At 39.4% G+C, this 11,028-nt stretch overlaps 1 long non-coding RNA gene across 4 annotated transcripts; it reads left to right on the top strand.

Annotated features, from left to right (window-relative positions):
- Positions 1–31: 31 nt before the first annotated feature.
- LOC113884856 lies at positions 32–8,471 on the top strand. 4 transcript variants are annotated; one of them, XR_003509032.1, is made up of 6 exons: positions 32–159; positions 1,034–1,140; positions 1,459–1,579; positions 1,805–1,949; positions 2,258–2,361; positions 8,281–8,471. It is a non-coding gene; the product is annotated as an uncharacterized LOC113884856 (long non-coding RNA). The 4 variants fall into 4 exon arrangements; XR_003509030.1 differs by having other exon boundaries at positions 1,725–1,949; XR_003509029.1 differs by having other exon boundaries at positions 1,459–1,949.
- The last annotated feature ends 2,557 nt before the right edge of the window (positions 8,472–11,028 follow it).

Below are 11,028 nucleotides of genomic sequence, written 5' to 3'. Positions count from 1 at the left end.
AGGGGCAAAAAGAAAGATGGGAGGAGCCAAGCGGGAGGGAGGCGCGCGCGCGGGAGAAACAGAACGCTGCCGGCGCGGAGTGGAGGCTACGCCAGGTTCCGGACTCTGGTGCCTGGAGGAGACCACCAAAGGAAATGATCCATCACCATCTCCTGAGAAGTAAGCGAGGATTGCCCTTGAGAGAGGTGAATTTTAACCACAGAGAATAATCTTTATAAAGCAATCTGCGTTTTCCGTAAGGCATTTAAGACGCCCACTACTGGACAAGAAGAAATAGGTCTGAAACTATTAAGAAACTGAGCAAAGTATGTGAAAATAACTGTTTTCAGACATCGGACGGCAGGCAGTTCCAGTCCTTTTACATGAAAGAAGAGAAACAAATGAGATGAGCCAGGGATGAGCCGGGTTGACCCTGGCTCTCTGTCCAGAGGCAGTTTCCAGTTTGCAAGTACAAGGGGAACTTAAGCAGAGCCTAGGGTCTCCCTGAGAAGACAGGTCTTACCAAATGAAGTAGACGGGGATTGGATTTTGGGGAGACCAAATTGGTTGGAATTTATAAGGCCGAGTTCATGGAGAAAAAGCTTCAGAAATCTGCATCTTTAACTGAATAAAAATCAGTGAATATGTTCTGTGACTATTTCACAAGGCCAGGAAAGATCATGGGGAAGCAGTAAGCCAAACAATTTTCACAACTCACAGGACAAGGAATCATTTGAGTTCCCTGGAGCTAGAGTGGGGAGACTGTTGAATATAGTTGTTGAATGGAATATGCAATAGAGACCCCCGAAGTGTCATGCCTTAGTAGTGACTAGCCCTAGACTCTGGGGTCTAAAGGAAAAGCTATTTAGACCCTTCAAAAGCTTAAAGAGAAAAATCTTAAAAGTAGCTGGTGAAAAAAGGCACATTATGCACAGAGAAATAATAGTAAGTTTTCATAGACTTCTCATTAGAAACTGTGCAAGCCAAAAGAAAATGAAATGACAACTTAAAAATGCAAAACAAATATGTCAGCTTGGAATTCTATACTCCACAGGATGAAACAAAGACTTTTTCAGACAAACAAGTCCAGGAAGGCCACATCCTGAAGCAGCACCATCCCAGCTGACCTGCAGACAATGGGAAAAGAATTAAATGCTTATTGTAAGCCAATGGGGTGGTTTGTTATTCTGCATTATTATAAAAATAATTAATGAGTATAGGATCACTTCTAGGCACATGGCAGTGGGTGAGGACATATAATTCCCTAACGGCAAAAGGGACACAATTGGAAATCTACCACTGATTTTTTACTTTTGGAATCACCTGCTTCTTTCTAAGTGGACTGTATTTTTTCTCTTGTAACTGCAGACTCACCTTTGTGTTTATAAACAAAGGTTTATAGACTTAAAAATCACAAAGATTTCTAAGGCACAACTCTGATCATTTCTTTTTCCTAGGGTTTATTTGTTTTCTTTTCAGATAATTATTGTGAGTCTTGACATGCAACTATAGAAAATTAATAAGAATTGCTGATTGCATCTCTCTCCAAGAAAAAATGATCCAGTAAACACTTACCAGGATTCATATTATGTGAACATTAGTAAGTGCTAACTACAAATTGTCTGCTTGAACTTTTTGATTTGATTATTGTATCTCAGTTGTTAAGATTCACTATAAGGATTGATTGATATTTATCAATAAATTTATCAATCAATAAATCAATTGATCATTTATCTACACTTCAGATGATGAGCTATACCTTAGTACTGTTGCCAGTATCTATGGGAACGCTAAGATACAATAACCATTCATTCATTCAACAAAGATGTATGGAGCACCTTCTACCTGCCAGGAATGAGCACTGAACAAAATGACAAAAATTCTGCATGAGTTTATGTTCAGGAAGTGGAATAAAGACAACAAACAAAAGAAATAAGCAAAACATTTACATATGGAGGAAAATTAAGCAGGTAAGAGGAAGGTGGGGATGATTCTGTGGGAAAGGGTCTTGCAATTGTAAATAGAATGGTTATGGGAGGTCTCTTTGATGATGTGCTACTTGGGCAAAGGCCTGAAGGAGGGAAGGAGCCAACTTTGAGGCTCTCTGAGGGAAGAGAATTGCAGGCAGTGCAAACAACAAATGAAAAGGCCCAGAGCTGACAAAGTGCCTGGAATGTTCAAGAAATACCACCATATCTCACGCTTTCCTTTCACTGTATGGTATCAGCATGCAGGAGACCCATGTTTTGTAAATGGTGATTTTGCTGTTACTCTCCAGGTACACCTAGGGAAAAGTCCCAATGATTCCAGTGCCTTCCACCTAAGAAAATGACTTCCCCAAGTTGGACAGCTCAAGGAGGAGAGCCTCCCTAAATGTTTCAGGTATGGCCCAAGCCTAAAAGGGGTTTTAGAATCAGTTATTCTCTTACTAACCCCAGTGAAAAACATACCTGCTTTCATTTAGTGTTAAAGTCCCGGGATGAAACCACTGTCTATGATAGATCTGTATGTTGAATACCAGGTTTTGTAAATTGTTCTAGACTGAACTAAATATGTGATCTTTGGCAGAGTAGAATGCCATTTGTTTCTGAGTGGTTTACCCATGGCTGCCTGGTGCCAATATATGTTTAGTTCTATATGTTTGGGTTTGTATCTGAGCTCTGTCCTGTTAGTCCGTGGTGTCTGTTCTTACACCCTTCCCACACTATTTTTATTGCTTGACTCTGCAATATGTATTAATATCTGATAAAACAAATTCTCCCTCTTTTTCAAGACTAGCTTGACTCTTTTATGTTTTTGGTCTTTCATGTACATTTGAGGATAAATTCATTGGTACTTAAAATCCAATAAAGCTTCTCATTAAAATTGAATTCACTAGATTAACCTGAAGAGAACTGACATAATAAATCTTTCTGTTGAAACATATGACTGTTTATTCAGACCATGTTGTATGCTTTAAAATTTTTATAGTTTTCTCCATAGAAGTCTTGTCTGTTCTTGGTTAATTTCCTAGCCACATTATGGCTTTTGTTATTGTTATGAATGGTATATTATCTTACATTATACTTATTTAGGTTGGTTATTTGTGGTAAGAAAAAATACTATTGATTTTTATAATGCCTAAACTCCCTTATGAATTTTAATATTTTTTTATTCTGTTGATTTTTTCCTAAGATGGCTGGTCGTATTTTTATAAATGTTTTAGCTTTATTTTTCCTACTTTTATACACCTTTATCTTTTTCTTTTCTTACTGCATTTTCCAGAAGTCTTGGTAATTTGTTAATAGTAATGATACTGATGCTGAACTCATGGGAATCGCATATAGAATCTCTCTGTTTAATGTAACAATTTCTGCAGGTTCCAAGGTCTTTTCCTTTATTACTTTAAAATATTACTTTATTTTTTTCTTGAATCTAGTATTGTTTCAAAAGTCTGATACCAATGTGATTCCTGATCTTTTTAGGTATCTGTTCCCTTTTCCTGAGAATTCTACATCATTTATTTTTGTTGATGATATTCTTAAATTTCACTAATAATGGATCTAGTTAGGGATCTCTTTTTAAAATCTGTTTGAATTTTTTTTATTTCTTTCAATCTGGGATCCTTCATTTTTCTTTCATTTAGGAAAATTTACCTTCTTTATCTCTTTAAATATATCTTTTCCAACCCCCCCCCCCCATTTTGAATCCATAAAATCTAGATACTGGCATTATGCTTCTACCTTCAATACCCTCCATATCACATATCATTCCTTTTATGTTTTCCATATCTTTATTTTTTCCTGTAGCTGCCTGGGAAAGTTCCTCAATCTGATTTTACAGTTTCTAACTCACTTTTTAGCTGTATCCTCTGTGCCATTTTACCTATTTGTTGCATTTTCCCTCTAATTATTTTATTTAGTCAAAGGATAACCCAGGGACCTTTAGTTAATTTGCTTCAGCCATTTAGTCACATGAGGAAGGCAGTCATTACACTATTGTTAAGAAACAAAGGCAAAAACAGGATTTAAAACACAAAAGAGAACAGAAAAAGGCCACAGTCTGGAAACAGGGATCGGTGTGTACATATTTGTGGTATAGTGGTTAACCAGCAACTTGAACAAGCCCACAGGTATCAAAGAAAATTATTTCAGTAGTTTGTGGATTTTTGGAAAATGGTGAGTGTTTAACAAGGAAGCCTCATATTTCCACTTTTTCATGATTTCTTAGTTCAGATTGCTAATATCTTCGTTTATCTTCTGAAGCATCTTTGACATTCTTGGCTCATCTGTTCTAATGATTCTGATTCATTTGGTATGTGTGATTCAACTTGTCTGCATTTTATGGTCTCTTTGCTCCTCCACAAGTGCCGGGTTATTTTGAGCTCATGTGAGCTCTTGTGCCCATAGGAATGTCTGGTAATGTAAAGGCGGGAGGAGGCATGTGTGTGACCCTCCAGACGAATTTAAGAAGGAATCCAGGGAGCCCGCATCACCACGGAATTTGTTTTAATCACCCTAGTTTGTTGTCACTCCATTCAATAAAGACAACTCTGTTCAGAGTTATACCATTAATCTCTAAGGAAGAAGTAGCTTTGAGAGACCCACTCCCCAGTCCATTATCCATCAGCCCTGGGGTTTGGAGGGGGAGGGGAAAAAGAAATTAGTGTCAGAAGTTAGCTGGTCAGCCTGTTGTTTTCATCAACCTGTCTCCCCAGCCAAGTGTGCTGATGCTTCTATTCTGATACATCCTGGGCAGACTGGGGATGTTGCTGTTCCTTTCTGCTTTCCTTCAGGCCTTCTCAAGGCTGCTTCTGGTTGCCCACCACCCCCTGGCAGAGCCCTGTCCCCTGCAGATAAACATGTCTACCTCCCACACCGTTTCAAAACTGCCTTCAGGCTCCCAAGGAGTTTCTTGTTCTGTTGTTGTTTTTAATATTCATTTCTCAACTCCTTGTGTTTTCTTAATTCTAGAATTTTTCCAGAGTTCTTGGGAGAAAGGGGTTAATCAGTTATGAAGCGACATTATTCTTTCTGCAATATTGATATATGTGTTATATTAGTTTACTAGGGCTGTCATAACAAATTACCCACAGACTGGATATTTAAGATTTTGATATTTTATTCATCATACATTCTTTGCATTAATTTTGATCTATATAGAGATTGCACTAAAATAGTGTTTATCTTAATTACTGAGGACTTCTTTTTGGTGCTTCCCTAAATTTTGTGCCCAAGTTGAGTGCCTTATTGCTTTACTCTAGTCCCAGCCCTGCTCCATCTCCCCATGCTTCCTTCCCTCTTTCATTTTCTGCTGACGGTCACCATATGCTCTGAATTCTACACTTCTCACCTTTTCAGGAACCTTGAATTTTGTGCTCTCCATTCTGTCTTCTGTACTTTCAATCTTTTCCTTGCACAGGGACCTTTCCCTTTTGTATTTAAATGTGCTGTGCTTAGTCGTGGACTGTTGCCCACCAGGATCCTCTGTGCAGTTTTTCCAGGCAAGAATACAGGAGTGGGTTACCATGCCCTCCTTGAGGACATCTTCCCAACCCAGGAATCAAACCCAGGCCTCCCGGATTGCAGGTGGATTCTTTACCGTCTGAGCCACCGGGGAAGCCCAAGAATACTGGAGTGGGTAGCTTATCCCTTCTCCAGAGGATCTTCCCAACCCAGGAATCGAACCAGGGTCTCTTGCATTGTAGGCAGAGTTTTACCAGCTGAGCTGCCTGGAAAGCCCGTATTTAAATGAACTCAACTAAAAAGTTTCCAACTTAAAAAGCCAAAGCAAACCAAACATCTTCAACCTCAGTACCCCTGCAGTTGCTGCTTGCTCACTCGTGCGTGCTCTCTCTCTCTCTTGCCCTTTGGAGCTAAACTTCTAGAAAGTACTGTCTCTTTTCCTACACCATCTGCTCCGGATGTAGGCTAACCCTAATTTGGATTCCATCCCCACAGCCCAAGGCCTTTCCTTCTCCATTGAGGTCATCAACTATCTGCATATGGTAGAGCCCTGTGGGCTCCTATTAGAGCTCATTCTACATGACCCTGAAAAAACAGCAGCCAGCGTTGTTGGTCATAATTTATTTACTGAAACAGTTTCTTTCTTTGGTCTCCTTGACAACGAACTTGTCTGGTTTCCCTCCTATCTCTCTGGCCATTCCTTCTCAGTCTTCCTGGTTAGTCCCCACTCACATTCAATCATTGAATGCGGGAATTCTTTCAGGGCAGGATTTTAGACTTTCTTATCTTCTCTTATTTTCTCAGTTTAGACTTTGATAGGTGCTCCTATCCATTCCTCTAGTTTTGTTTACCATCTGCTTGCCAATGACTCGTCCTAAACATTTTTCATCCAGGATGTTAATTCTTAGCACCAGAGACGCATGACCAATTGCCTACTCACGAACACCTCCAAGTCCACATATCCAAAAGTGAACTCCTCTTTCCCCTAAAACCTACTGTCATTTCTTTTCTCAGTAATGGTTCTAAAAACCCCATAGTTGGTTTTACTTTTGATTTTTAATCTTCTTCACCTTCCTTAATCAAGAGGCTACAAAGTTAGAATGATGTGGATTGTGCTGACCTCTGCAGGTTTAGCAGGAAATACCTTCTGTCTCCTTCCAGACTTCTTTCTGTACTTCGACACCCCATGCTTGTTCTTATCTGAAAGTTTTTCCAGCCTGGTTTCTCTCGTTCTTTATATATATATATATATATATATACACACACACACATACATATCAGATCAGATCAGATCAGTCGCTCAGTCGTGTCCGTCTCTTTGCGACCCCATGAATCACAGCACGCCAGGCCTCCCTGTCCATCACCAATATATCTATGTATTTATTTATTTATTTGGCTGCACCATGTCTTAGTTGTGGCACACAGGATCTTTAGTTACAGCCTGTGAATATTTTTTAGTTGAGGCATGTGGGATCTAGTTCCCTGATCAGGTATCGAACGCTGGCCCCCTGCATTAGGAGGATAGAGTCCCACCCACTGGACCACCAGAGAAATCCCCCTCACATTCTTTAGATCAGAGATTAAACTTTTCTCCAGAATGTTTCCCTCAAATCTCCAAATTTGGTTAGATTTTACACTTAATGAGATCTGCTTCCTTCTTGGGCATGGCTTTTTTTTTTTTTCCCAATAAAGATTTGACTGTGTAAGAAAAGACCTTGAAGAGCAGTGGCTTAGATGACATAGAGGTTTATCTGGGAGGTTAAAGCTTGGCCTGTAACACAAAGATGTCTGGGGCCTGGGGTCCTTCTATCTTGTCCCCCCACCATTCTAGTATCCCTTCCTTAGCCCCGTGTTCCAGACAGCTCAGCACTCTGAGTGCCTTCCAGCCAGCAGAAAGAGGAAAAAATTGGAAGGAAGAATGTGCTTTTAAGGTCACACCCAGAAGCCATACACATTATTCATGCTTCTATCCCATCTGGAACTTAGTTGGTACTTAATCACATAACCACACACTCATTGCAGAAGAGGCTGAGCAGAATGTTCTTTTTGGTTCTGTGAACAGTTACCTATGAACAGTTGAAAGTCCCTTGTAGAGAGAGGGGAAATCGAATATCTGGACAACTAACAGTCTCTGCCACAGTCATGGTAAAACACACATATCCATGCACACCCTCTGTCTGCACAGAAGGCACACTCATCCATCCCTTCCCAAGTGGAGACCACCCCAATCCTGTTCAGCTGGTGCCTCCAGCTCTGTGTCTAGGCTCTGTAAGGGAGGCTCAGATGGGGCTCCTCTTGGTCCAGCCACTTATAAACCAAATGACAAGTTATCTGCTCTGATCATACCCAGTATGAAGTAGTAAGAGCAGGATAACTGGAATAAGAATGCTGATTTGGGGGGAAAAAAGGAGGAGGAAGAAATGGAAAATGCAGGCTGTCACTAGTTCACAGAAATGACCAATTGTGCTGAGCAGGAACTAGAAAGACTCAGCTCAGAATGTTGAACTCCTGTGGCCCGGCACTGCTTCTGCTTTCAGAGGGATGGGGAAGGATAGGGGTGTATCTCTCATCTTTATCTTCTGTGGTTTTCATCTGATAATACACATTTCTCTTATATTTGCTTGGCATGAACTTCTTTGCTATGTAAAACATTTGAAAATTTAAATAATTTTATTCAGGTTAGATACATATGTATGCGTGCCATATATAAATGCATATATATAAATACACATGTGATTTGTGAGTTAAATAATGCTTTTTTCTGGTAGTTTCTCTTCTTGTGTGGTGTTATGCAATTGCTTAAAACATTTCTGAGAACTGTACAAATCATGTCCTATCTCATTTTGAACCCAAACAGGGGCGTCTGCTCTGCCTCCTGCATTTCCATGTGTAGCCTTGTTGACAAGCACAGACCAGCATGATGACCCCGTGATGAGGGAGGTGTGTGCAAATTTTGATCCTCTCCTTAAATATATCATCCAAGAAAGTTTACCTTGTACATTTTATATGTCTATGTTTAAATAAACATGATTAAACCTACATATTAAAGATTTTAGGTTGATTTTTAATTTGAGCAGAAACAGCTCAGTTCAGGGTTTTGGTATATAAAATAAAACATTTTCTGTTGTAAAGAACATCAGATATTTACTTACCGTTTGAATTATAAATAATTCATTTGAAGGCTATTGTAATTCAACTCAGTCAGACTGAGAAATAAGGAAAGCAAAGTAAACATTACAAATAGGTTGTATTTTTAAAACATATAATTTGTATTGGAACTTTCGTATAGCTTCCTAATGTAATTATATTATAAAAGAAACTCATTGAATGATTTTGAAAATTGTAGCTTTCTTTGATTATAAAAGCTATGCATATTCAATTAGGAAAAATTTTTTAAATAGAGCAATGCATTCCTTTGAGAATTTAATGTCAATAATATCAGATATTTTCTCTTTAAAGACAACCCATAGGCTGTACCTGAAGTTAGTTTCTTGAAATGCCACTAGAGGGCGATAAATTCAAAAATTGATTTGTGATGTATAAATAGGCTTCTGTGCTGCGGAGGTGCTGATTTTCAGTTTTAATGTGGAAAGACAGCAAAAAAAGAAGAAGAATTAAAAATGTAGTTGGTAGAAAATATATCCAAATAATTGTGGTGCTGGAGAAGACTCTTGAGAGTCCCTTGCACAGCAAGGAGATCAAACCAGTAAATCCTAAAGGAAGTCAACCCTGAATATTCATTGGAAGGACTGATACTGAAGCTGAAGCTCCAATACCCTGGCCACCTGATGCAAAGAGCCGACTCATTGGAAAAGACCGGGATGCTGGGAAAGATTGAAGGCGAAAGGAGAAGAGGGTAGCAGAGGATGAGATGGTTAGATAGCATCACTGACTCAATGGACATGAATTCGAATAAACTCTGGTATATATTGAAGGATAGGGAAGCCTGGCATACTGTAGTCCCTGAGGTTGCAAAGAGTCAGACATGACTTAGCGACTGAACGACAACAACATATCAAAATAAGTGTTTGATTTTTTAGAAGGTTCACCACTACTCTTTTGGGAATCTAATTATTGTACTAAAAATTATTGAATGCTTTGAAGGACAAGATTAATTCTGCCAAAGGCAAATAAGTCAGAAGAATGCCTCTTGAAGAATTGAACCTTGCAGAATGAATAGACTCTTTTGAACTTGCAGGTTAAAGTAGTGGGTTGAACATATGTGTTTAATTTTCCTCCCGTTTGAACAGAAAAAAATAAGTGTTTTAGGACCTAAGCTCACACAGATTAGGAAAATAGGAGAGGAGACAATAGCAACAAATTTATGGAAGCTGAAAAACTTACAGATCAATGGTAAGTGATTTAACAGACCTGAGAAAATGAAACTTCAATCCATCAGTGGGAAAGCTGAGAAATATATACCCATAAAGGGAAAGATATACCCATTTGATGCAGAGTTCTTCCCTGGTGGCTCAGGTGGTAAAGCGTCTGTCTACAATGAGGGAGACCTGGGTTCAATCCCTGGGTCGGGAAGATTCCCCTGGAGAAGGAAATGGCAATCCACTCCAGTACTATTGCCTGGAAAATCCCATGGACAGAGGAGCATGGTAGGCTACAGTCCATGGGGTCTCAAAGAGTCAGGCACGACTGAGCAACTTCACTTTCCTTTCCTTTCCTTTCCAAAGAATAGCAAGGGGAAATAAGGACGCCTTCCTCAGTGATTAATACAAAGAAATAGAGGAAAACAATAGAATGGGAAGTCTAAAGATCTCTTCAAGAAAATTAGAGATATCAAGGGAACATTTCATGCAAAGATGGGCACAATAAAGGACAGAAATGGTATGTATCTAATAGAAGCAGAAGATATTAAGAAGAGGTGGCAAGAATACACAGAACTATACAGAAAAGATCTTCACGACCCAGATAATCACGATGGTATGATCACCAACCTAGAGCCAGACATTCTGGAATGCAAAGTCATGTGGGCCTTAGGGAGCATCATTATGAACAAGAACTATACAGAAAAGATCTTCACGACCCAGATAATCACGATGGTATGATCACCAACCTAGAGCCAGACATTCTGGAATGCAAAGTCATGTGGGCCTTAGGGAGCATCATTATGAACAAAGCTAGTGGAGGTTATGGAATTCCAGTTGAACTATTTCAAATCCTAAAAGATGATGTTGTGAAAGTGCTGCATTCAATATGCCAGCAAATCTGAAAAACTCAGCAGTGGCCACAGGACTGGAAAAGGTCAGTTTTCATTCCAATCCCAAAGAAAGGCAGTGCCAAAGAATGCTCAAGCTACTACACAATTGCACTCATCTCACATGCTAGTAAAGTAATGTTCAACATTCTCCAAGCCAGGCTTCAACAGTATGTGAACTGTGAACTTCCAGATGTTCAAGCTGGATTTAGAAAAGGCAGAGGAACCAGAGAACAAATTGCCAACATCTGTTTGATCATTGAAAAAGCAAAAGAGTTCCAGAAAAACATCTTTATTGAGTACGCCAAAGCCTTTGACTGTGTGTACCACAACAAACTGCAAAATTCTTCAACAGATGGGAATACCAGACCACATGACCTGCCTCTTGAGAAATCT

The sequence above is a fragment of the Bos indicus x Bos taurus genome, chromosome 27 (assembly GCF_003369695.1).
Source record: "Bos indicus x Bos taurus breed Angus x Brahman F1 hybrid chromosome 27, Bos_hybrid_MaternalHap_v2.0, whole genome shotgun sequence".
Classification (NCBI taxonomy): domain Eukaryota; kingdom Metazoa; phylum Chordata; class Mammalia; order Artiodactyla; family Bovidae; genus Bos; species Bos indicus x Bos taurus.
The sequence above is the reverse complement of the archived record's forward strand: the minus strand, read 5'-3'. Positions and strand labels throughout refer to the sequence as shown.